This window comes from Aythya ferina (assembly GCF_964211825.1).
Source record: "Aythya ferina genome assembly, chromosome: 4".
NCBI classification, from domain to species: Eukaryota; Metazoa; Chordata; class Aves; order Anseriformes; family Anatidae; genus Aythya; species Aythya ferina.
The window spans coordinates 36,165,335-36,191,814 of NC_140300.1; the positions used below are offsets into that span (position 1 = coordinate 36,165,335).

Sequence of the window (26,480 nt, forward strand, 5' to 3'; positions counted from 1 at the left end):
CTTATAAGTAAATAATATTAATCCCTTCAGAGCAATGTACAACCAAATTATTAAAGCTGGTTCCTGAAGAAACTTAGACCATGGTGCTTAATAAAAATGTCATGTTCCTTGAGTTATTAGTTCCTCCCTCACTATTGAGAATAGTTTTGAGCTTTTCCTACTTTATCCAAGAATTCATATCTTGTGAGGAAAATGCACGATCCAATACAGATGCTAACTGTTACTTCAGCTGGAGAGAAATAAAGCAGTGGCAACAAAGATTGCAGGAAACACTTCAGAATCTGAAGGAGATTTATGAAGGGCTAAGGTGGAAGTGGAATTTGTGTAGCTATATGGGTTATGTGTTACAATCTTCAAGACAAGTGTATTTACTCTGACTGAACAAAATTTCATGCCAGATTTTACAGTTTAGTTTAAACACACAAAGATGTTATAATGCAATGTTAATTTCTCAAAGAAGTCTCATATCTGTATTTTTAAATTGCATCCGTATGTTATAGACACAAAACAAAAAGAACAAGGCTAGCTTCTCAGCTGGCAAAAATCAACGTATTTCTGTTGAAACTAGTGGAATTATACCAGTCTGTATCAGTGGAGAGTCTAGCCTACAGGTGTTAATAGCAAGTACAATGAAAGGAACCTATCTCTGTATATTTTCTGTGGTGATTTTCCATTTTCTACGTAGCTAATACAGGAAGTGCAAAGGTAGTAAGTAAATTATATTTGTAGATACACATACATCATTTTCTTGTGCAAGCTAAGCATGTTATTCAAGAATCATTAAGAGGTAGTAAATAAACAGATTCAGTGAAAGGCTTCAGATGCACTGCTTTTACAGATTTACATTTTAATGATGTTCCCTGCAATAATTACCAAATTGTTTATGTAGGTCATTGTTATATGTGACTGGTCAGCAATTTATGTTAGGTAGTTTTGCTTTCATTAATATGTGTCCTTTGATTTAATGACATTCTTGAAGTTCTTCTCAAGAGATCAATATTTCATTATTTTTAATTTAAAGATGATCATTTCCTGATATCTTCTGTTTAGAATTTTAACATGTTTTGCTCCTGAAATGCCTTCTATTTCAATTAATAATTTATGGTAGTCAGAGGAAATTAATTTAATATATAGGTTGACAGGAGAATATTTCATATTCCTGTCATACTTAAGGGGGAAAAATATAAATACAGATACAAATATGTAGAAAAAAATTAAATTACATGTTAATAAAATGAAGATAAAATTCTTACAAGTGATCTGCTGACACAAAAAGGATTTTCAACAAATCAAAATGTCTAGGCCTATATTCAGTGAAGCTCTAAAGTGCACACCTAAACATAAGCATGAGGATAATTTTGTTCCACTGTGCAAAACTTGTGTTTGATTTTGAGCATGTGTGTCAGGCTTTGTGGAATTAGGGCATTGGCATTATGTATTCCCATAGAAATTTCACCATTAGAATTCATCCTAACTTTGACAAATACAACAGATACTCTCAGATGTAATCTCACACATCTGTTGTGTTTCCCTGTATGAACTGTAAGTCATGAGAATAAACTGGGACTTATCCCAAACATTAAGGCTTTTCATTTGTACGGGTCTGTCATGATTTTACTATTAGGATGAGTAATTGCAAACTTACAGATGATCTGTCTTCTTTCTATAAAAATGTCAGATATAAATTTCTAGGGATACAGTTTCAAATAATTCTTCGTTACAGCTACTTTTAACACACATTGCTTGGTGATGTCTGATAACAAATACATGACAACTAAACAAAGCTCTGTGCTTTCACATTGTGATTTCTGTTTTGTGATTTTTTTTTTCCTGATCTATCCTGGACACTTCTTGCAATAATATTTCACAGGAGACAGTGAAGAACTGTACTCCCTTGAAAAGGAAATCTCACTACCAAAGGGATTGTATCCAGTACATCTGTGGAAGTGTCTGCACTTGTCTGAGGCATACTCTATCATATAGTAAGGACATGGTAGATTTCTCCTCCGTCTCATTCTTCAGCCCTGCTTTGAAAGGAGAAACTATCTGAATTATGACCATGCTTCCTTTTCTGATGACTTGCAGTTTGTGACCAAGTCTCTGCACTCCCAGACTGCAGAGATTATGACTGTCACAAGCCTATCTACATCGAGAAAAGGTAGATTTCATGTGCACCCCCAGGTTAGAATTATGTGGGATCATTGCAATATTTCTCTAGATGTCTATAATGCTTTTAAAGTCTTGCTCCCTTTATAAAAAAACAGCCTTTGTAGCTAGTTCCACACTACCATATCCTCCTTGTGCCCATCAGGAATCCCTGTGGGTCCAAGGTGCTTTATGTCTATAATGAATGTTTAAACAGCCTTTGCATAGTACAGCATGCATTTCTCAGAGGGGTGATATGTATTTGAGAAGTGAAGCAGAAAGCCTGAAAGGAGGAAGCTGAGACCTTTACAATGGCTGGAAATAGGCGTGAACAACAACTTGATAAAACAGCTTAGAACTGTATCAGTTTTCCCAGCATGCCTACAAAACGCACATCTCAACGACCAAGTTGAGTGAGCCCAGCTGCTGAGGGCCCCAATCCCCAATGATATTGATCCCCAGTGGCTCTTCCATGATCTACATAAATCTTAGAGCAGCCATGAAAAAACAATGGATTTTCAACTCCTTTAGTGTGTGGAAAATTTTCCATCTCTGACAGAACACTGTGTTAGAGAATCATGGATGTTTTTTTGTGTATGTTTCCTCACAGTTTTCCCACGTCAGCCTGGGAGCATTACTGTGTTTGTGGCTGAGTCCAGCGTTAACATTTTCTGGTCAGGTACTTGGATCTCTGCATTGCTGTGTCATTTGCTCATAAAACAGTAGTTTTCCTCTCATATTTTCACAGAGATAAATAAGATCAGCATGTGTAACATGCTGTCTAGTGTGGGGCATCCAAAAGTAAAGATCTATCCATTGGGTGATTCAGACACTGTACTATTTGGTAAATAGCGTGTGCCTATCTTTTACTGCAAAGGTAAATCCATTAATTTCATCAGGACTACTCACATGTGCAGTGATAGGTGAGTTTACTAGGGACATTGAATTTGTTTGACTACAGTCTAGTGAGTATTTTCCTGGGGCCACTAGCAAAACTATGAACATTTCTGGGGAAAATAAAAGAAATGCCTTGTAATTACAGAGACATCATCTATGTAATTATCTCAAAATAAATAGCTATGTAAGAAATATATCATCTCCAATTAAAAAAAAAAAAAAAAAAAAAAAGTGAGTCAGTACAGAGGACTGCCAAGTTCCCAGGAGTTAATGTCAGACAGTTTGTGACCTAGTGACTGACAGATACTGTGCGTCACTGTGACTTGATCAGGATATGCAAGACATTTCTAGTGTTTAAAATGTTGTGAAGTGTCTTTGTGGCATACACAGGAGGTGTTGTTGAGACACTGGTCTGCTAACTATCTATGTCACTTGTAAATGAATTAATAAATACAAACTTCTTAAATTTCCTTAGAGACAATGTTGGAAACCTGCTTATGTTGACCTCTCATCATTTCAAATGTTGACTGGCATCAGAGTGCCATTAAAGGCCAGCTGTATCCTATTTGTGACGGTCTCTCACCTTTTATAAACCAATTAGTAGTCTATTCTAATTCAAATCATTCCTTGCAACTCTTAGTTTCTTCCAAGATTATCATAGCTAGTACTCTGTTGCATACTTAAAATAAATCCCCAAACCATCTTAGAACCCAGACCATTTTTTCTATTCCTTTTGTTTGGTACAGTCCTGAACCACTGCCAGTCCTGAACAGAAAACCAAAATATTATTTCCTGACTAGCATCAAATATCTTTCTGTCCATCATCCATCCATCCATCCATCCATCCTGTCACCATTGTTCATGTATCAAATTTTTACTCAAGTTTTCCTTGGACTGCTAGTAAAATCTAAGCTTTCACAGTTTTTCATTGTTGTTCATCACTTGAGATTGTCATACAAACACCCAATAGTAAACAATCCTCAGTCTGCCAAGCAGTATGTGCACTATATGAGTATATGAATTTCCTAGATAAAACCGTGTGAAATGTTATTTATGAATATCACACACAATGTAATGGAAATTAGTTTAGAAATGCAAATATATTGTTATAATTCAATTTTTAACAGAAATCAAGATGAGATAAACTCTTACAGGGGTAAGATTTTAGGTTTTTACAACCATAAAATGTAGTTAAAAGAATGAAAGAGGAGTGTTTATTTCCCCAGGAAATATTTTTCTTTTTAATTTTCATTAAAGCATTGAAACACTTCCCTTTGTACTGAAAAAAATAGCCAGAAAATACAGTTATTTTGCCCTTTGCACTGTGTCATGAAGAAACTCTGTGATTTTTCTGAGGTCTTAGCTTTACCTTTAGCTACTGGGCCATAGCTTCAGAGATTGTTTGTTGCTATTGTGTGCATTACAGGGGATGTTGTATTCTCAGAAGTCTGAAGTGTTGCTGTTTTTTTCTCCACTATAGTTCCCCTCAACCTCTTCAGTGAAATGTGGACAAGCGTACATCTTTGCTTTTTCATTCTCAGAGAAATCCTGGTATGATTTAGGCAGCTTTTCTACCTAGACTAAAACTCTGTAGATTTAGAAGCATACATAAACTATCTGTTATCCACAGAAGTTTACTGCAAGGGCCTACATGCCCATGAGATTATAAATTTATGCCAATTTTGGATGAATTTAAGTTATTGATAAAAATAGTATTTACAGACAATGAAAAACATAATATAAAAGAATTCTACTGACATACATGGCTGTTTAGAGAGTTATAAATGTTTTCTGATTTTCACTTCATAGGTAAGAACCTTAGCAAAAGTCGTATGTGACCTGATCCATAGAAATGACATTTTTTTCCCTGACATAATTATAAGAACTTCCTTGAAAAAAAAAAATGCTCATGGTTGACAAACTGACAGTCCTGAAGATTATTTATTTTTTAGTCACAGTGTAGTTACCTTGGTATCATCAGCAAGTGTTCCTGTTTTCTACTGAAGTACCTCCCTAGCGAGCCAGAATGACCACTTCTACTGATTTGAGAATGTTTTAGTATCTAAGCCACTTCTGGCCCTGGAGTACGTGATGTGTATGATTTGTCCTGGCAAATGGATACAGTGCTGTCTGTTGCAAAGAAAGTTTAATGTGTATAGCACATCAAATAGTTAGCTTCATCTGTAGCAGTTAAGCTTTATAGATATCTATCTTAAAAAAAAAAAAAAAAGTCAAACTATATTGAAATATAATTAAATATTCCTTTTTCTGAATTAATCTCTAAATCCAAGTTTGTTTTTTTTTCAAACTTACTGTCAAAAGTGAGCTGCAAGCCCAACCAGAATTAAATTGGCATATTAGTAAACACGTATTATTCTGTTTCAACTTCATGTTGAACTTACTGCCTTTGGTTTCTATTGCTGGTTTGTCTGCACAGCAAAGTATTTCTCAGAAATGAAAGCAATAACAGTAATACCTTGAGATGATTTTATAGCATTAGTTTATGAAACAAACATTTTTCATAAATTGAACTACAAACATACATATAACTGCTGATGATATGCTGGCAATAACACACTATTACAGCCTTATGGATTTTTACAGAAACGTATCTACAGCAGTGGAAAGTTTCCTGATGGTTGTTTCATGGTGCTGCTATACAGCAAACAGTAGCTGGAGCAGGGAAGTAAAGGGAAAAGGAGCTTCAAAAACAAAGGTGTTTTTACCACCTAACTTGAAGTATCTAACTCAAGAACGTAATTCCCCGTATAATACAGAATAGTCAGTTTCACTGTGACTGGGGACTGTATTTTTGGTACACAGCTATTAATTATCAAGGATATCACCTGTTTTCTGTTATCTGGGACAACAGAGAGCTAGGAGATGCAAATAACAGAAGAGCTTCCATAAAAAAAAAAAAAAAAAAAATAGTAGTGCAAGGACAGGTGCAGAAACACAGAATCAAGTTGTATTCCCAAACCCCTGAATTTCAGTTTGGAATGAGCTCAAGTGCCTCCAGACTATGCCCCCCTTGAGGACTGGAGCAGTTTACAAAGGATGTTTTTCTTTGTCTTAAGTAATACCTCCCCAGACACCTAGTGCTTTCCCTCCAAGGTACTCTCTGCAACCTACCACAAGCATTCACTGCTCCCTAGCTGAAAGATCTTCCTACTCATTGCTTCTAACACCAGCACAACAGACCTCCAGACCCTATACAGGATTTCTGTGTCACTTTGAAACTCCCCTTACCACGTGCTTTCCTATAACCCAGCAAAACTCCCACTGAGCCTTAGGCCCACAGAGAGCAGGTTCCCCAAAGTGTACGTTCCTAGAGCTGGCTTGTAACCCAGCTCGAACCCAGCATATCCACCCATTCAGGCCCTGTCCCATATCTCAGAGAACTAACTTGGCCCCTTCCAAATCAAATTCGTCCAAGGAGCTTGTTCACTAAACAAAAATTGGCTCAGACAAAGATAACAACCTCATTTTGTGATACCTTATCTAGAAGCTACCTCTAGCTTGTCCCAGACTTTTCCCTTAGGAGCTTGCTGGTAAACCTACAGCCTTTCCCAGAGACTGCTCCCAGCTCAACACAGGTGAGACAGATCTGAAACCTTAATGACCCAACTGCTGCTGTGTCCTTGTATTACTGACTGGCTTCAGAGACTACTTGCTTACCTGCACTGCCCTTTCTTTCTACGTAGTTAGTATATTACCTAGCTTTATTTAGTATTTTTGGGAGGATAGGCTTGGTCTTTTGGTTATTTTCTTGCGATTGCTGATCTACTCAGCAGAGTTTCAAGCAAATGGATAACAGAAACAAGAGCCTCTCCTGAACAGCTAAAAGTCAACGTAGCTTAGTTTCATACAAAACAGTGTAATGTGAGGTCTTGTTTTTTTTTTTCTTCAGCACATGGTAAGTTATTTTGTGTGTGAGAGTGGAGTTGTGCTTGTTAAGAATGCAATGTGGTACATGGTGAAGATATTCACTGGTCTGTTGAGGAGAACTAAATATCACTTGCCTGTTACTGTGCTTCTCACTGTCAGAGCTCAGTGTCCTTGTTCTGATGAGGAAACAAGGGCAAAATGAACAAAATTGTTCTCTAAGAGGTTTTGTTTGTGATTATATTGCTAGAAAATATTCTGTAATGGATTCTAGCCACAAAAAACAGAAAGTGTGTTTTAATATTACTTATGTGTCCTTTGGAAAGCTATTCAGAAGCCCGTTGTTGAAGTTAATATTAATTTTCCATGTAAATGTTCAACTGCTTTATTGTAATATTCTTATATACATAGTGTATTCTTCTTAAGTTTATAGTACTTTCATTTTAGATTTTTTCTTAATTTGTAACTAAATTAATACATTTGTACAAGTTTGATTTTGATATTAGAAGCATTTCCATTCAGAACGTAGTCCTTTTTACTTTTTTGTTTCAAATTATTCTAATATCAAGGAGTCTCCAAAATGCTTTTGTAGTTAAAATTCATAATTGCACTTAAATAATCTTTATTTATTTTTTGGCTATTTTATCTATTTTTTATAAGTTAAGTGTCTTTTTCAGTGATACTGAGTACTGATCAAGCTGTACCTGTCCTGAGAGAAAATAAATCTCTGTGGATAAAGCCTTTCTCTCCTTTTCAGTGGCTAAGGCTTCCTAGGAGGTTTTCCCTAAACTGTAGTAAAAATATGATCTAATTTAAAAGCTGCACAATTGGTATTGTAACAGTAAGCTGTTTGTCAGGGAGCAATAGCACAGTCTGAAATCCAGATCTGGGTTAATATTATAGGATTTCAGAACATTTTCTATGATTGTATTCTCTGGAACTTGGCTTGTGTGTTAGCTGTAACAGGAGTATCATATGCAATCTGGCAGAGTGTAAATCTTCTGGACTCCAGTTTTGGCATGATCTAATTCTAATTGAGTCTTGTTTTGTAATGTAACAGCTACTAAAAATGTTTGTGCTGTTTAGCTGAGTGACAAGAGATGCAAGGATTGCTACCTACAAATAAATCATAAGCATATCTCCTATATCCACTGGAGTGAGTTTAAAGTATGCATTGACTTTTCTGATTTGGTTGTTCTGATGTGCCTCAAAATCTGGGCTGCTTACAAGATAATTGCAGAATTTTCACCTTTAAGCTAAAGTATGTGAATCAATTCTGTAAAATGAAAGTCCTTGGAGATATTAGAGAAGGCCAATGCTTTATGCTCGCCTACTTATGCAATGAAGAAAGAATATCATTAAACAAACTATGTGTTATAGGTGGGAGAAGTAAATGGACAGACAGTGATGTGCTGGTTTAAAAAAAAAAATACAAAAACCAGTGACAAAGCCTAATTATATGTCATTGAAGATCCATTTATCTATTTAATTATGGAAATTTGCAGTTAGTGCTGAAATGGATAGGAAGGAACCCTTTAAAAGTAGATTCAGGTGTAATAAAAATCCCTTTGCTTTACATCAGGTGAAATGCATAGGATTTGAAAGTAAAAGGTATGTGAATATATTGCTGTTAGTTTATTATCATTTTTTCTCTTTTACTACACTTCAAGTTTTCAGTCTTAATCTTCTGTGATGACTGTCCCTACTGTGTAATGAGATTTAATAGCCTAGTTCTGCACCTGTACTTGCAGTGTACTCCCTCATTCATTGTAATCTAGAAAAGTATTAGTCTACTGCTGGGATTGTGCTTTGGCATAGGTTAAACTCTCCTAGACTAGCAGGGAACATGCAGTCTTGGAGTCAGATACAGAAGAGCTGTACATCTGCATACACAGGTATTCCTGGTGGGTGGACCAGAGGAAGTCTTTTGGCCATGATGTCTCTTGAGACGATAAAGTTAATAGATAATCAGCAAAATTGATGTGAAAATCCTTATGAGTTTGGTAGCCAAAGCAAAAACCCTAATGTACCCAGGTATGTAGCTATGGAAAATACGAATCACTGCTTACAAAGTCATATTTTCCATGAGAGCATTACAGGATTTCCAGTGTGCTTTGAGTTTTCCAGAGTTAAAATAGTCTGACATGTGTGAGGCAATGCACATCTGAGTGCAGATGCGTCTTCCCTAAAATTCAATTATGAATAGATCTTTTGTTTCCTGTCTTGAAGAAAGGTCCATATGTGGACCCAACTGCCACGAAAGTTCTGGAGTTCTTCTTTTCTCTCTCCCTCTCTATTTTTTTTTTTTTTTTAATGAAACTTAGAACTGCTGTTCTTGTTAGAAGTCATTTGGCAATTTCTGTACAAACTTGTCTAAGTGATGATTATGTTTTACACCTATTTAAAATAAAGATAGGTCTCAGCTTTTAAGTGAAGGATGTTTTGGAGATAAGTAACTGCAAGTTAAAAGGCAGCGAAGGATGGGTGAGAATGGTGGGTAGCATAATCATAGTGACATATAGGACTGGACTTATTTATTTATACTTCTTGTATTAATGAAATCCTGGTAAAATCACCTTAATCGTGTAATCCAATGTTGCTTTCATTCTGTATAGTATTAAGTCCACTTTAAAAAGGCTGTGTATATTTCATATGCTAGTGATAACATAATAAGGGCACATGGAAATCCTATAAAGATTGGAGAAAAAACTCTCACGAGAAGAAAAACAGATGCAAAGCTATAACCTTGCACCTGGAAATCTTTCACACGGCAGTTCAGTGCGTTCCCAACCACCCCATAAGGACAGAAACAACACAAGCAGCTGATAATGTGATTGTGAGGAATGTGTTGACCATGGTGATGACAGGGTGATACATTTACCCTAGAGAGCATGAGTGCACCTGTGAAATATTAGACTGTGCTTTTTTACTAGGAGATCATTTTGGAAATATTTAAGAGTAAGCTATAAGATGGAAGGAGAGTGCAGTTAAAAGAGGCTGGGAAGAGGTTTAAGGATAGACATTTGGGGAAAAGCAGAGCGTGCTTTCAGAACAATTTATTAGAGAGCTTTGGAAGCTTATTGCTTTCTCATTAAGACCAATCCACATTTCCTGTGCAGCCAAGCCTCTATCAATGTGACTAATTAAATACACTGGAATTAGTAGACAAGGAGAGAAAACTCCTAGTTTATATTAAAGATACATAATTTAACATGTAGTCAGTGATGTACGCTTGAAAAAGTAAAAGAGGAAGGGTTCAGAAAGCTGCTTTGGTAGCACTGACTGTATTTCTAATTCATATTTTATCTTAACACATCAAATGATACAGAAAATATAACATGCATAAAGAACATCAAAATTGGCATTACTGTTGATTTGGTTGTCTGTATTTCCTGACTGGAAATTTTATCTTTGGTACTCAAAATTAAGTCATGCTTATGATTATACTTAGAGAAAACTGCGGGCTAGTATTGCTGTTTCCGAATGATCCCTTTCTATTCTGGAGTTCCTTTCTGGGATGAAAAAAATAATATGTGCAAGTGATTTTTTTTTTTTTTGTGTGTGTGTGTGTGTGTGTACCATTTAATAGCCTTGTAGGAAACCAAACCTTAAATTAGGTTGTAATATACATAGGGATCAGGATGTTTTGTAGGAAAGATTCTTCCCAGTTATGTTGCTATTGTGTCTGAGAAAAACTGACCCATGTATTTCAGCCTACATGAACATTTTGTTGAAACTTGATGAAAATGTGTAATCTCATACAAAGGCTGATAAAAGGAACAAAATACCATCTGTAAAAAATAGGGAGTGTGTTTTGTGCAGGCTTGTGAACAGATGCTAGCTGACATGTTTTAGCCAGAAACTACGGAATTAATGATAAGGTTTCCTGGGAAAAACACTTCTGTGAGTATTTGAGGAAAGCAGTTCTGAGCTTTAAGTGTCCTCACAGTCAACTGGATGAGGACAGATTTGGCCTGCCACTGAGGAAAAGTAGACTCTTCACTGGCAACACCTGAAAGGCGAGGCAAGTGCTGAACAGAGAGCTTAATGTCAAAGCAAATAGCTGTAAGGAGCCTGGAGCCAGGTTTTATAGTGTGAAGAAAGCGACAGAGGATACCACGAGGCAAACAGTAGAACATCTGGATGCAGAATACATTTTTGAGATGATAGATTAAATTTTCTTAGTCTTTCTGTTGGAATCAACCTCAGGAAGAGGAAAGTACCTGGAAAATGAATTAGTGTTTTTGAGGTCTCTCCAGCATTAGTCTGCCAGTGAAGTGGAGGAAATCAATATTAAATATATTTAGGAGTACATTATGCTGAGTTACACTGACCTCATTAGATGTATCACTGATAAATGGCTACAGTACAATTGGTAATGGGACAAAATTTGAATCCTTGACTGCTGAAGCTTCCTTTCACAGCAAAGGCACGAAGTAGCTTCTTCAGGAAAGGGCCAGGTGAAGCTTACCTAACCTTCTGAAGAAGGTTCACCAGAAGGCCAGGTGCTGTCAGTTAAGAAAGTGAAATAAACTAATTGGAATCTGCACCAGGAATTTAGTAAATGTCAGACTTCTCAAGCAGCCTTCAGAGCTGTGTTAAGATGGCACCGCTTGCACACTTCAAAACAGTGGAAGGAAGCTCAGTGAAAAGGCTGTCCAAGACTCATCTGCCTCATGCTGCAAGGTATGGGCATGTCTGGCTCAGAGTGCTGCCTAGGGTCACTGGACACTGCTGTCCACAAGCTTTACAGCTTTCTGCAGAACCAACAGCTGCCTGGCAGCTTGTGGAGAAGGCAGCTTTCTGTGGCTCAGAGAAGTGCAACGACTGCTCAGAAAGACGAAAACAAGAAGGGAGGTGTAAAGGACTGGTACCACTAGGAGTCCTAAATGAAATGAAGGAGGATGTTGTTTGGACTCAGTACTTGATTCTTGTGTTTATTCACTTAAAACTGTGCTAAGTGTATGTGGATGATTTGTCAGAAGTAGGATACTACTGCTGATACAGGAACATAATGGTTCCTGGTAAAACATCCCAGAGTAATCTGGGTTTAGGGTAGAAAGTAATTCCTGCTGGGCTCAAATTATAAAGAGAAGATAGAGACCAGAAACTGTTGGGAAGGCTATTTTATTCTCTTTAAGAAGAGCTACATTCCATGCCTGAGAAAGATCTGTTAAATCCAGTGTCACTACTGGTGACTGGTGCACTTTACTCCAGTTAATTAGGTACGTGCCACTTCTGTCCTAGCAACATTTTTGCACAACTTGTGGTTTTCTACACTTTTTAGATTTATTTATTTGTTTAAGTGATGCTTGAAGTTGAGGCATCTGAAAAAGCCAATTTTACCTGCCTGCAATAGTATTTGACCTAGGATAACAAGTGGGATAACAAACCAGTGGAAATCTGTAATGTTTCTGTCAGCTAAGGGTGAAACAGCAAATACCTGTAGGACAGGCAGCATGCAGTGTCATGAATAATCCTGCTGAGGGGAATTTGATTCCTTAGAGTAAGGAATTCAAAAGTTGTCCGTGTTTGTTAATAGAGCCCTGTGAGATTTTGTGATTTGCTAGGTCAGATTCACTTGACAAGGCTCTGTTTTGCCTTTCCAAGTAAGTACTATTGGAAAAATGTTGCAGTGTGATGTTATAATAATCCATCTGATGAAACCTATTGCAGGGCACATATGTGATAATAAAGTAAACAGAGCAAGCCTTGTTTCTTTAGGAAATGACACTGTGTGTAATCTCTTGGTGTCTGTGTCTCCCTTAACAACTTTTAAACCCATTAATAAATTTCACCTGAAGCTGATGAGGGAGATCAGTCTTCAAGATACTTGATTTCTGTGAGCTTCATGAAAATACAGTCCATCTCCCCTGCCTGCCTATCAGTGCTCTCACTGGGGAAATGCGGTAGTGTCAGTTCAACTCTCAGTAGTTATTCACTAATCTGTAGGTGGCAGCAGTGGTATGAATGCCCTGATCTTTTCTGTCAGATTAGTACTTTCATGGACCTGTGAGAAGCCAGTTATGAGTGCTATAGAAAATCAGTCCTTTCTAATCCTGCTGTCCACATTTTAAATCAGTTTTACTGAGGCACTGGTATAAAGAAACCATAAAGGTGATTAATATTTTGTAATGAAGCAATTGGCACTTAACAAGCTACTCACTTCTATAGACTGCTTACTAAAAATATTAAAGAACTTAAAGGTAAAAGTGAAATTCAATTTGGAATACATACATTTGGATACTAAAGCCTCTGTCTAAATGATTTTATTAATATCGATTGATCTATTGCCTTCCAAAGAGGTAATCAAAGGGTAATCTTGTTAAAGAGGAATGGCTTACTTAGCGTGACACAAAGTGTTGAAGGGCCAAATCTTAGTTTGAGAGTGGAGAATAACCTTGTGGTTATATTAGGGCTGGTAAAATGAGAAAGGCAAGCAGGCCTCATTCCAAAAGGATGTGAGGTCTTGTTGGGTATCCAAGTCAGAGGAGCCTGCAGCTGAGCTGATCCAGCAGCTTTGCTTTAACAGCAAGTGCAGAAGGGATGGGGAGAGTCAGGTCCGTTTCAGTATTGTGCAGAAAAGAATGATAGGGCCACCTAAGCTAAAGCTTATAACTTATTCCTAATTTTTGTTAGTTTTTTAAATGAAAATGTTTTTTTTTTTTTTTTTGCCAAATGTTGGAATGAATAATATGGATAATTCCTAATAATCACTATTAGTCAGCTTTCAGAAGAGTACTGCAAGCTTTCGTGTTCAAATATTTCCTGATGGTCAGCTAAAAGACAGTGTGTAGGTGGCAAATAGTAGGATGTAAACAGCATTTGAAAAGTGTACTTTGCATTATACTGGCACTTTTTGAAAATTTAGATCTGATTATCAGCTGTACGTTTACTCTGTGTCTTTTCTGGAGTATCTAAATTAACATTTTGACTACTAGTTATAAAATACGGTATTCTCTAACAGGCATCTGTAAGCACTGGGCCCCAGATCCTCAAAGACTGTATTGGTGTCTTTTTTTTTTTTTTTTTTTTATAATTTCCCTTAATGAATGAAAATGTATCAAATAAGAACAAAATAATTCTCACCTTAATTATGCTGCTTAAAATGTTGACATATTTATGTGTACAAAATAAATAGTCTGACATAACTAATTAAAATGTCTGTACACACAAATACATTATAAATAGAGATAAAAGATGTTTATTTCTCAATTAATTTATTTGAACTTCAGATTGTAATTAGGATACATTCAGGTATCCAGAGAACAATGGAAAGAATCCTTGGTGAAACAACAGCACTCTCAAGAGAACTGAAAGTACTCCTTACGTCTCTGAAGTTACACCACGCCATTTGGCATAAACAAGATTTAGAACAGTGCTCTGCAACTTCCTGGAGTTAGTATATGACCAGCTCCTGATGAGCAAGCTCTTGGATCCTGGGAACACTTGACTCTGGCAGTAAGAGGACCTGGGATCTCTCTATGAGTGTGAAGGATTCAAAGAACACTTGTTTAGTCCTCCTGATAATGGAGATGGGCTTGTCTGTACGTGACCTCTGCGGACAGAGTACTGTTTGCCTACAGCTCACTTCATGTTTTCTGTTGCTTACTTTGTGCTGGGGGTAGAATATAAATAAGGACTCATATATGTAAAATATCTGCAGCTAAATTGCTGACTGCCAGGATTTTATCCCTACAAACCTTCAAGTGTTCAAAACAACAGAGTAAATAGCTTCTCAACTTGCATACAGTGGCAGCTGAAGCTGGCAGAATTTCTCTCTTACTCCTAACCTTGTTTGCCTTGAGCTGTGTAAAATCTCCCGATGCCAGGCGGATCCATTTTATAGGGACAGCCTGGAAATAGTTCTGTTAAAGCAAAAATCTCTCTCAAATGGATGAGGAAAAAACCTCAGTACTTGTTGTTTGAGCTGTAACTTCCTAAGGTGCTTTACAGCAACTCTATTTTAAAATGATCTTCAATTTCTTTATACTATTTACAAAATATTTTAAAATATTATTTTTCTACCTCATGTATTTATCAAGATTTCATGTTTGTGGAACTCTTTGGGCTCTTGTTTAATGGTACATAATTTTGTGTTTTTGAAGAAATGTCTCTCACAAATCAGCTGGGGTTACAGATTTCCTCTTTAGGAAGTCATCGTGATGGGAGAAATTTCTGTGGTTAATCTCCTCCATACCCGAGTATTGGAAGCTTTCTTTCTGAGCCTAGACAACTGATTGTACGTCAATCTGTGAGGATTTCCAAGCAATGAGACAGACTAAAACACCCTAGATGTTAAATTATTTTGCAATATGCCTGAACATGAAAAAAGCAAACCATGATTGCAAGACTCTTTAGAAACTGCAAGTGCCGTTTGGAATACACAGATAAGCTGCTTTTGTAAACTGTTAGTCAGCAGGCTTTCATTTCTGTGGTCTAATTTCTAAATTTTAGGTTGTAACCTTTCAGGGAGATGCATAAAACGTTTGGCTAGGAATGTGGAATAAAGGATGTGGAATGCTTCATTTCTGAACCTCTGTTTTCATCGCAGCTTTCTCAGAGGGAGTTCAGGATTGCTTGTCTGTCTTATGCTGTCTCTTAAGCATCAAGATTTATGTGGCTGAGGAATTGGTCTGAGTAGGCACAATTCATACAGACTGCAGCTTTGGTTATTACTGCAGAAGGGGTTGGTTAGGCATCTCCTTTCTTGTGATCTGCATCTGGCACGAAATCTGTCCTGGAGCAAGGGTTTGTGTATAATATGCTGTAGAAGCTTTGGGTTCTTCTGTTTAAAACGCAAGTTAAAAAAGAAGACACTTCAGTTATGTTTGTGATGTCCATGCTTAGGATTCCCTAACCTTTGTCATTCTTTCTGTGTTATAAATATTTAGGATGTGCATGGGAACAGCAGCAGGCAGTAGGAGTTCAGATCTTGAGCAAAGAGAGGTTTTGAGACTGTACGACTGTCCAATTTACTTACCTATTGAGTAAAAAGATCTTTCTCCTGATACTGTTTTGCAAATATAATTATTTCTTGGAAGGAAAGCTCAAGTGCTGTCTTTTGTTCTAGAATAGTATTTATTTTTCTTGCCAAACCTAAGAAAAAACAACAAAACTACTTCTCATGGTTGACTTAACTCATACACTTTTCCTGTTATTTTCAGACGCTGGTAGGCTGTGCAAAAACAAACAACAATAAAAACCACACCTCTTCCAGAGAATGTCCCATGATTTCGAGTAAAACCCTTGGTAACTATTTAGGTTTATAAGCTGGAGTTCCACAGCAGCTCCCACTGCATTAAATGGAAGTGGTTTGCACATGCACTTCTAACAATCAAACCATTTACAGTCTAGCTGTGGGTGCACATTAGGGAGCCCCTCGGCTAGAAAAGACTTTGGGTCTTCTGGAAATCAAACCATGTATGTGGACGTTTATGTCCATGTTTTGGTATCTAGACATAGGCTTAGGTACAAAAGGTTGAATTTGTCACCCTTACGTTTGAAATGTGCACCACAGTCCCTTGTAAAGCCAGGGGCAGTGCTGCCAGCATTTTAAGGTGGGGCTTCTGTCAACAGCATATGCAGTGCTGCCTGGGATATTTTTTACAGAAAATACCTACGCAAGCCAACCAACCAAAAACAAATAACAAGGAAAACCCCTGCAATTTGGGATCTTTTTTATTATTTTTTTTTATTATTATTTTTTTTTTATGTGTATAAGTAAGGAAAAGGATTTTGGTCTGTTTGAAAATGAACAAATTTTAAAAGTCAACTGCTACTCCACCACGACTGTGTCACAGACTGAATGTCCACAGAGAGCTGGCAAAGCAGAGAAAACGCTAGTGTCCACTAGAGTACTAATGCTTCGTGTCCTGATAAGTGGAAATGTATTAAGGGCTTACCAAAGAATGGGTTCTTCCTTACGATTTATGCAGATATACACACAGGAATTCTGCGATTTAAGGATAGCTTCCCTGTTCACTATGAAAAGCTTATGCAGCTATGTAGCTATGCCCAGCACTTTGCAAAATGTTTGTGTGCAGGCTTGTTTGTTTGTATTTTTATTTATTTATTTGCTTAGGATGGCTAGGTGACTGTTATGCAGTGCAGCCTATGACTCCTTCATGATATACTTGCTTACTCTTACTCGTTGCAGGTTTTCAGGATTTGGGATATCTGTGCTGGCCGTCAGGTGTAGATACAAGGAAGGACAAAAGCATATGCTGTGGAACATAACTCTGCATGCTTGTGAGATGAATGATTGATTTGTGCAGAACCCTCAGAGGATGTAGCTCTCAGGTTCCTCACATCACCATGCAGATTTGTTGCTTTTTGATATTAGGGCAACTGGCACCTACTGGTTTTTAGGCAAGCACCTATGACACAGAGCATGTCAAAGAAGACTGAGGAATCGTGTTAAAGAATTGTTCAGTGATTCTTGTCATTGTTTGATATGGTGGAACATGAAAGGTTTGATGTGGCCTGACTTTAAGATCAGATAAATCTGCAGCTACATGTTAATAACGTCTGGTGGTGGATAACTGGATGCTAGTGATTGTACTGAGCCCCCATCTTAGTGGTCTGATGGTCATTTGGTATTTTATATACTGGTATTTTTGTGAAATACCAGTAGCGTGAAGCGGCATTGCTTTGGTTCTTGGTGTGGTTTAAAATGTCATCTTGTTCATACGTATGGTGGAACAGACAATGAATGGACTGGGATCCAAGGAATGGGAGTGTTATTACTGACTTTTCCAGCAGGAAGTACGGTGGTCTTTGCAGGTGTAACCTTCTTTTGTATATTAGAATGATGAAACCTGGAGAAGCAATTGACTATGGCATCCTTTGTACCAGCTATCAAATAAAAATAATGTACATAATTTTCATTTATTTTATAAATATTTACTGTTGATTTTACTGTAGCATTTCCATCTGGAATTATTCCAGAGAGTTTGTAATGCAAAGATTTAAAATTTCATTCTATTTCAGAGCTGCTTCTCAAGCTGTGCGACACTTGTGATAGTAGAGACCCCTTCTTCCCATCCTTTTTCTGTCCCATGGCTACTTCCCCCTTCCCTCCCTGAAGATTTAGGATTGAGAGGGCTCTCATTCTGACCTTACAGCTGACTGGAGATTTACCTGTTTGTTTGTTCCACTTTTTTTTCCCCTATCTGTTATCAAGGTGCTGTTGTTTGTGCATGTGTATATGAGGTTAGTTTAGCTGGTGCTTCTTCAATCAGCATCTTTTTTTTTTTTTTCTTTTTTCTGAAGTGACCTCTACAGTGCATGAGATTTATGGCAGCGTGTACTTTCATTACGTATCAGTGTTACTGTGCAAGCTCACTGCATCTCTGTCGGAGGAGGAATGGGGCTTCTCAGAACAAGCTTTCAGTATTATCTTTGAACATATGTTCTCTATTAAGTGAGATGAGGGAAGTCACTTAGTTTTCCTTCCATTTGGAGGTTAAAATGGAGGGCTTGTCTAAAAACAGATTGAAGTAAATTGGAGGTTTATTTGAACAGTATGTCAACATTATTAACTTGAAAATATATACTAAATTGATAGGTTTCCTTTAATTACCTCATCTTGAAAGCTGTTCTCAACAAACAAGCAAACAATTCGAAAGTAATTTAATCTGCCTGAAAATGAGAAAATCAGGAAAGCATACAGCACGACTTTTCTAAATATGACATTTGTTATAAAGAGTGTTAGATAAACTATGTAATATATTTGGCCCGTTCTACTTCCTGTTCAGAAGTAGTAACAAATTTAAAAAACTGTTGGTGTCTAGATTCTGGCGTTATTCTGCAAATGTGCAAATGTTGGCTTACAGTTAGCTGGTAGACAGCATATTGGCGGGGTTTGTTGTTGTGTTTTTTGTTTGGTTTTCTTTTGTTTACTTCTTCTTTTTAGTGGTGGTGGTATTAATATGGCCAGTTTGAAATGAGTTATATGACTGGGCTCTCAGAAAACCCTGTGTCACTTGACTTCACTGACAGATGTTTAAGATGGCTATGCGAATGCTGCATGTGTGAGATGAATTATACAAATATCTATGAGACTTCCTTGCTTTTAGACATTATTCTGAAGATTTTAATGATGTTGTAAATGCCAGGAAAGCTAATTTGCTTTAGCGTTCCACATAATCATAGACATTTCAGCAGCATTCACTTAGCACTACTTATGCATGTGCTACCCTTTCTGACTGAAGAGCTAAAATTAGGGGCCTTCTAGATTACCCTGTTTCAGAGGAGAAACTGGGGATTTCTAGGGAAATTGAGCTGCTTTAGTACAGTTAATGAGAAACATGTGCCAAGTCTTTTTTCAGCACAGCGCGTAAGCAGAGAGAGTTTTACAATTTGGAGTTTTAAAAGTCTTCCCATAAATATTTTGTTTTGAGAATCCACTTGGTTTTGCTCAGGATGGGTCAGTGACTCAAGCATGAATTTCTAGCAGTGGCTTCTGAGTCCTTCCTTGCAGGTGAGACTTTTCGGGTAAAGAGTTGTGCCCACACCAAAACTTAATAGTTTGTTCTAAAACAAACTTAATTTGTTTTAGAAGGAAGTGAGTGACTGGAAGTGCTGTCACAGTAGGATTTTATGATCTCCCTGATCTAGTGAAGAGAGTTTCAGTCCACCGTTTTAGCTCTTGATGTAGTGTGAAAAAAACATGACGTTTGTAGATCTTCCAAAGTACTCATTGTCACCTTTCCCAGTAACTATATCCAGAATGATCAACACCCAGAAGTGGTGCTTCCTCACAAAAAGAGTGGAGGATGCTACTATTCTAGGCAAATGCTAGCCGTCTGCTGAGGGAAATTGCAATTGAATCCAAAATTATATGTGTATTTTTGCTATAGTACTTCAAAAATAGGGAAATAGTAGCTCTTGTCCTACATGAAATTTTCCTGAGTAGGTTTGTCAGTGGTTGGTAAATCAGCTCTGTTACTTTAAATGTTATGCTTGGTTTATTCCTGAATCTGCACCCCATCGTTGAAACAAAGGTTTTATTGTTGCATTGACTTATCTGTGTATCTCAATGAATCTAGCTGATGTTGAGGCATTTATGGAAAAAAAAATAAAAATCAAGCGATGGTGTAGAACAGAGCCCTGGTTTGCCACGTAAGGTAGAAGAGACTGTACTGTTTTCTTGGTAACTCGTGACTGTGTACTGTAGATGATGGGAGGAACATTTGTTTCTACAGCCAAAGGAATGGTAGTTCTGAGGGGTAATTTGGCTTCCAGTACTGTTCAAATACCAGAAGATGGTCTGTTCCCTTGTTCTCTTCTCTATTGCGTGCTGAAGTGATTCTAAAGCTCTGTGCCTGTTTGGTTTGATACCTGCTTTTAGCTGTCGTCCGGAGTCCCTCCTTGTTGGTTTATGTTTCTCTTGACCCCACCCTTAGTACTAAAGCAAAGCTTGAAACCAGCCTGTCCTAGCTGCTCTGTGCTTGGTCATTCTCCCATGAAATATCATTTCCTACTTCCCATCCTTTCTTTTGTGTGTGGTTATTTTTATATGTTCAGCCCTTACTCGCACAAGTATGTCCAAGATTGTGTTTTGCTATTTGATTATGAAAAATTTCCAAAAACATGCAGTCCTTAATTATTACGGAAAAAAGCTTTTGTGCTAGCAAACTTTGGAGCTTACTGCTGGCCTTTTAAAACTGATTGACACTGGTGGATAGTAGTTTGACACAGGGATTTGGGACTGACACAGGGATTTGGGACACTGTTACAGAACATAGCTTTTTTTTTTTTTTTAAGAACAGTTTTAGGGGGCTTCAACGGATGTTTAGAAGTTTTATTTGTATGAGCATTTACAGAATAAAATTCTTCAAAATGCCTCCGGATTTTTGTTGTAGTATGCAAGAAAAAAGTATACTTGGAAATCGGAAGAGCCCATGATGCAGATGTTGGTGGAAAAGAGCAGAAGTTGGGAAATCTTTACTTTTCATGGTGATGGATCAACTCTGTTTTTGGATCTAGAAGGTGCAAAATTTAGACTAGACTTAGCTTTCAAAAATGTGGTGCAGCATGTACAGTCATATGATCCTGCATAGCACAGTGGTGTCCTTCCAGTAGGAAGCCATAAACCTGCATAGTTGTACTCTCCTCTCCTTCTCATGTGCTTGCAATATCCGTGAAGGTCTTTTCATCTGGCTAATTGTTTTTCGTTCTAGTAGGCTGGCTACTCGTGTTTGCTTTTCTTTGTTAGTTTGTGATACTTCAGTGCATGTTGTTCCATGTTTTGCACGGCAATTTGTCATTAAAGATCTCAAGAATTATCACTGTGTACAGCTTTGACAGTCTCTGCTTTGGTGAAATTGCAGTTGAGCAGTTACAGTCTCGTTAACTGCGAAGTGCAAAGGAACTGGGTGGCATAGAGCTTTTGCTTTTATTCGTTCCATCTTTATTTTTTAGTACTGTTACGTCTCCCTCAAATGTTGCTGTTCTGTATCTGAGAAATCCCTCTTTTTTTTTTTTTTTTCTGAAAGTAAAGATGCAAATGGGTTGAATCAACTGCTATGTTTACTTTTTTCTGTCAGAAGATTTATTGTTGCTATCTTCATGTTTTATATATCATGTGAAAGTAAAGACAGATTTGTGAGCTTATTGTGCTCCTTTTGGAGGCATGGTTCATTGGGAACTCCTTATATAAGTCTCATTCAAGTTTTGGTGCCCATCATTCTCTCTGTTTAGGTAAATTTACCCACCCAAAGTGGGTACTAGTGCAAGTGAGACTGGAACTATCAAAGCTTTTGTAATTTTGCATGCATAAGGCAATGATGAATAGAAACATTCTGTGCCATATAGGCAAAAAGGTGGTTCTTTTTATGACATAGACTGTATCATGTCTTTATCAAAGAAAAGTTTGTGTGTTTGCTTCTTTGGCAACAGGGCTGTCGCTAGAGGCCATCTGACTAAAAGTCTTCACCCTGCAATTCATAGTATTAGGGTAAATCAGAGAGCATTGTTTACATGACTCCTTGTGTTTCATGTCATGTATCCTCATACACAGATGTTTTTCATCGTTTACTGCTAATAGTGAGTATGTGTTACAGTTTTCTATGCATTTTTGTGGCATTTTGTATGTTTAAACTGTACTCATGTTGAATGGGAATGATTATGTATTTTGACTGAGGGAAATGAAACTCATCCTTGGGATACTTTTTGGTTTGCTTTCTCTGCTTATACAGTGGCCTTTTACAGGCCCAGAAAAAGGCAGAAATCTTTCACCAGCTAAACTTTTTGCCCTGCATTCCTGGATTAATAATGCAAGCAGATGATGCATGTCAAGTCACATGAAGAATGACAAGATGACAGCAAATACAGCCATAGTACAGGGTAGAGCTGGTTTGCAGAAGCAGAGCATGAAGACAAAATGGTAGTGATACAGCAATAATTCCATGCCTCAACTCCATAAAAAGGACCCCTTTATCAAGAACTTCAAAGGTAAAAGGCATGGGGAGTCAGATTTTCAGCTCTTTTAAGTGATTGTAGCTCCATTAGCGATTGGCCGAGCGAATGAATGAATGAATGCATGTGGTTAACTGTTCTAAATCACTTGAAAATCTGGTTGAGAAGCTCTTTCTTAATGAGTAATAGGCGAAGGACAGGGAAGATACTCTTTCAAAACTATACAAAACCCTGATTTTTTTTTTTCCTCCTGCTCTCTTTTTAGAAAAGAGCTGTAGGCAACTGGTAAGAAGCCCTAGTTGAAAAGCTTGATTTAAGAGAGGATTTTCAGATTTTCTTCACTTCAGAATAGGAAGGGAAATGGAGAACTTCTAAATTCTTTTAAAGGAGGGGATAGGGATGATGGTTGATTAATGTTCTTCTTCAACCTTCACTTAGATTAAAACTTCAGTCAAAACAAAAATCACTCGTAATTGGGGTAACAAAAGGTGAAAATAAATGTTCTATTCTTTTGTAAGTTTCACCTATCTCCAATATGCTTTCAGTGTTCTCTCCGAAGTAGTCTCCTGGAAAAAAAATAAATGATACAACTTTGTGTAATATTTTTATTTTATTTTTACAGAGATAACTTATGTTGAGGTTTGTGTATGTGTGGTGGTTGTGTTCCATTTTGTTTCCCCTTACCACCATCCAGGTTCAGTAGGAACTGTTCCTGGTTTGGGCCAAAAACTTCGTAGCTGCTCTTCTTCATGCATTCAGAATCAGTTGTGAAGGCTTTTAATGTCATGCACTGAAGGAGGAGTCCTTGAACTCCAAAGAAAGATAGAAGAGAAGGTTCTGATCTTGTTAGCCAGAATGAACAAACATGCTTGTGCTTCTCATTGAAATAAATCTCTAAGCCCTTAAAAAAGGGACAATTCAGAATCTGTTTGTTTAAACTCCTGACTTCAAAAGAGGAACTTGTGTGTGTCTTACAAATAAGACCATGTTATAGCACTGCTCAACTGTTCTTGTAAATGGTTTCTGGAATTCTTAAAAACATTATTCTAAATTGTGAGCTTTCTTTCTCTCCAGGGTTTGAAAAAGAAACACAATGGTATGCGAGCAAACCAGCAGCACATCTAGGATGAACCCACGGAGATTGGTAGGCCTAGAGTTAACGGTTTGCAATTCTTCCAAATATATGGTACTCCCAATGCTAACTACAGTTGAAAACGGTCTGATTTTAGTAAAAGCCACAGCAGCGTTTGTAGCTGTAAAGGTTGTGTTGTGCTGTGGGATCAGAATTTAGGATTCTCTTGGATTTTGATATTTTTAAAACTACTCAGTTGCCTTCATTGCCTCTTCCTTTGGTTACTGATTACTGCTGCAGCAGCAGGAACTGCATGACAGAGACTTGATCCTTTTTGCTGGTGCAAGTAGTAACCTGATTCTATCTTCAATCATTAAGATGCTTTATTGTTGCAGTTCACATGCTTTAATAAAAATCTCTTATAGTTAGAGGTATACTATCTAAGATTCTAGCTTACTTTTCTTGTCAGTCCCTACCAAGGCAAAGGGAGGAGGTTGAGGAAGATGTGTTTAAGTATGACTGCAGTCATGCAGCAGCATATAAAACACTGCCAGCTGCAACAGATGTCTTACACCTGCTAAGCTTTTGCCAGCAAGCTGGACTGGCACCCTCTGGTTGGAAAGCAGGCAGGAGTACAATTTGATTCCATTTTGATTTTGTTTTTAGACAGTGCAAATTTTGAGGGGGAGATGTTTGGGAAGTGAATGTCCTGATCAAACGGAGTGTCCTGTCTTTGCAGAATGAAAGTCTCTGGTATCTAGGTTTGTGACATGAAGAAAAAAAGAATCACAGTAATGTACATAAGCACTTCACATCATCTACACTTGGAAGCTCTGTGGCTTCTGTATGTGTATTTTCATACATATGTACGTGTGTACCCACACCCCTCTTTCCAGAAGAGTAAAGGGAGAAGTGTTCTGCTCCGTAACATTTTTTCTCATTAGGTTTAAAAGCCTTTGTTTGAAAGGAGTTGTAAAAGCTGCATAGAAAACACTACGGCTTTGAATACAGCTGTGGAAGGCATCGCTACTATATCTTTTACTTGCTGGGGGGAGAGATTGGACCAGAGACAGACCAGATTGGATTGGATAGGTCTGAGATTATAATATGGAAAGGTAGAGAGAAGCGCTTGCATGTGAAATGATCTGACTGGGTTATCTTTGGATTTTCTCATTTTGAAGAAAACATTTTTTATACAGTTTCACACTTCTGGCATTTTCCTCTGTCTTTTAAACTGTTCTTAATTCCTCACGGCAAAAGTGAAGTTTCTTATTAGAGGGAGTGACTTTTAATTAACGCTTGTCTTTTGTGAAAGCTGCCTGAGGTACTGCAAAAACATACAAGGCTCATTCAATTCAGCAGACCTACAGTGTGACCAGCTGCCAAAAGTTGGACTACGGAGTCAATGTAAGAGGCTTAAAATCAGTTTAGAAAAGTATGTAGCTGGGCAGAGGAAAAAATGTTTCCAATTTTAATTTCTAGATAGTGATTTGCAAGACACAGAGAAGATTCAGATTAAAGGAAATGATTTTGTTTCCCTCTTCTAAACCTATAGGAGCTGAGTTTAACACTGAAGGATTTTCTGTGAGATGTTCACGCAGCTCTGGTGGTGACAGTATCTTGGCTTCAGTTCTGAATTTTGTTCTAAATTTAGGATTCCTCTTTGCCTCTCTCTTGGAAATGTAGTTGTTCCCTTCCCTGCTTGGTATCAATAACAGTCTGTCTCCCTTTTAGCATTATTTCTATACTCAATACTTTCACAGTGTGTGAATCTCTTTATATCTTCTGTGACTATCACCATGTTGCGGACATACATTATTTTTGCTCTCACAGAGGCAATTTACAATAGATGAATAGATGTTGACAGTTCTGGGCAGCTGGAGAAGAGTTGTATCACAACAGACTTAGTTTTGAATCAAAGAAATGTTGTCCTTGCTGCTTCCTACCACATTTCCAAAACTGTTTTGTTTGAGTCAGCCATGTTTCCTATCTCCTTCTTGGCCAAATGTAAACGAAAATCAAACAGCAAGCTGTCAGGAGGTCATGCCTTAAGGACAGCTTACTATTATTTTTTAATTCTCTTTTAATCAGGCTTCTCATTAACGTGTTGCTACAGATTTATATGTAGCTGCATCAGCACTGCTAGCAATCCTGCTGCATGAAATGGCTTGTCTGACATCAAAAATTATGAGGAGGCAGCAGGCAGCAAGACAATAGATCAGCCAGAGTGTCTACAGATGTTTTTAATCTGATCCTCCGTTATTTATACAGTGTCATAGGTATGCATGTTGTTTTGCAGATATATAAAACATGAGAGCTTCCTGTCCTGAGGGGCTTACAACATGCAAGATTGTAAATGAAATCCTGCAAGATTTCTGGTCATTATTATCCAGTGCCCAGTGTGTTTAGTTTGCAGCAAGTGCAATATGGAATATACCCCCTTCTTGTTAGCTGCATGTGTGAAGGGAGAAACCTGTTTAAACAATGTACAGTCAATAGTGAGTGAGAGAACTGATAACCGAACTTCAGGGCCTTGAACACTGATTTAAACCCACCTCAGGTCAGCAGAGCCAGTGCTCTTATTTAGGCCTGAACCATAGTCTGCTAAACAAGAGGACTTTGTAAAGTCACAAGTCCCCAGTGAAGACGGTGTGTGTGTGTGTCCGTGGTTACTGAGCTGTGTGCTGCAGAGTGATCTGGAGGCAGCAGTATCTGCTGCTCTCACACAGCTCTACAAGAACCCTTCCTTACAATCATGATTAACATAGAGAATATTGGAGCTAGGTACCGGGCACTGGGGGGAGTTTGATGCATTTTTTTTAGTGCAGCCAAAACATTAGTATTTAAGAATAATTAAGGAGTTTTTAATCTGACTCATTCAGCTCAAAATCACATGGATAATGGCTCCATGAAATTTCAAAAACATTATGGCACTTTATAGGTAAAATTCCTCTGTGTGAAAGCACCCAAGTGTTTCTGACTTATCAAGATCCGCTTTTGTTTTGTAAAATTGATCACGTTCTTTCCCCACCCCCGTGTATTACCCAAGCATGTAGTA

At 37.6% G+C, this 26,480-nt stretch overlaps 1 protein-coding gene across 3 annotated transcripts in view; it reads left to right on the forward strand.

The window, feature by feature from the left end:
- The window catches only part of JADE1 (jade family PHD finger 1), a 147,063-nt gene that overhangs the window by 35,306 nt on the left and 85,277 nt on the right, over nucleotides 1-26,480 (forward strand). The window contains exon 1 of one of the 3 annotated variants that reach the window (XM_084519086.1): nucleotides 6,780-6,958. The exons of the other annotated variants lie outside the window; for them this stretch is intronic. The gene's annotated coding sequence lies outside the window, so the exon portion shown is untranslated. Of the gene's footprint in view, nucleotides 1-6,779; nucleotides 6,959-26,480 lie in introns of those variants that run through there. 3 annotated transcript variants of the gene reach the window in all.